The sequence below is a fragment of the Triticum dicoccoides genome, chromosome 7B (genome assembly GCF_002162155.2).
Source record: "Triticum dicoccoides isolate Atlit2015 ecotype Zavitan chromosome 7B, WEW_v2.0, whole genome shotgun sequence".
In the NCBI taxonomy this organism is placed as follows: Eukaryota; Viridiplantae; Streptophyta; class Magnoliopsida; order Poales; family Poaceae; genus Triticum; species Triticum dicoccoides.
The window spans coordinates 760,148,190-760,149,341 of NC_041393.1; positions in this window are offsets into that span (position 1 = coordinate 760,148,190).

Here is a 1,152-nt window from a genome sequence, read left to right on the forward strand (position 1 = left end):
ATCAGGGTCATGTTAAAAATCCCACCAACATTCTTGAAGCAGTTGTATCACATGATCTCTGGATTTGGCATGCTTTCTTTGGTATGTCCGGGTCTCACAATGGCATCAATGTGATGCAGCGATCTCCACTATTTGCTCGGCTGATTGAACAAAAAGCTCCTACTTGCAACTATACTGTCAATGGCCATGAATACAACATAGGCTATTATCTGAATGACGGTATTAATTCTCCGTGGGCTACCTTTGTCAAGACCATCTCCAAGCCACTTGGTCAGAAAAGATCTCACTTTGCCAAAAGACAAGAAGCAGCTAGAAAGAATATTGAGAGGACATTTGAAGTTCTCCAGGATCGTTTGCAGTTGTTTGCGGACCTATTAAACAATGGATCTGGAGACCATGTGAGAGGTGATGAGATGTTGTGTGATCATGCACAACATGATCGTTGATGATGAGTGTGAGAATGCTGCCTCAGCTCTTGAATTTGACAACATGGGTGAACCTATCAAATTTCTACAGAAGAATCAAGCCACGTCTGATGTATTTGTTCAAATGCATCAGCTAATTCAGCATCGAGTAACTCATTAGCAACTAAATGAAGATATGATTGAGCATCTCTCGACGGTTAAAGGGGGCAACTAGTACATCTGTGTTAGTTGAATTCAAGTTTAAACTACTTTACTTTGAAATCTATGTACAATTAATTGTAATACTTAAAGTAGAACTACTGCCGCATTTGATTTTTTTTAGATAAACTACGATTTGGTATGCAATTATTTTGAGCTTGCGGGTTAAAAACAGAGGGGCGGATGTTTACTGCTAGTTTCTGATGGTCGGCTCCCGCATCACTGTCCGCGGACTGGTCCCCGTCTCTCTACAGATTGATGAGGTGTCAAGTTTGGGGGTCAGCATTGGAGACCCATTATATCCTAAAAATTACAAACTTATTTATAATAGTAGTATGCAATATTTGCAGTGGATTTGCTATTTCTCAGTGCCTAAAATCTCCCGTTAGTCATTTTGTCTTTCTTCCTTCCCTAACTAGCCCCACCATCTGTCTTAGGGTGAGGTAATGGCCCCATTACCTAACTTAGGGGTGGGGGTGCGGGATTGCCAGAGTTTTTCATGGGTTGTGTCGGTCTTAGATGGATGGTC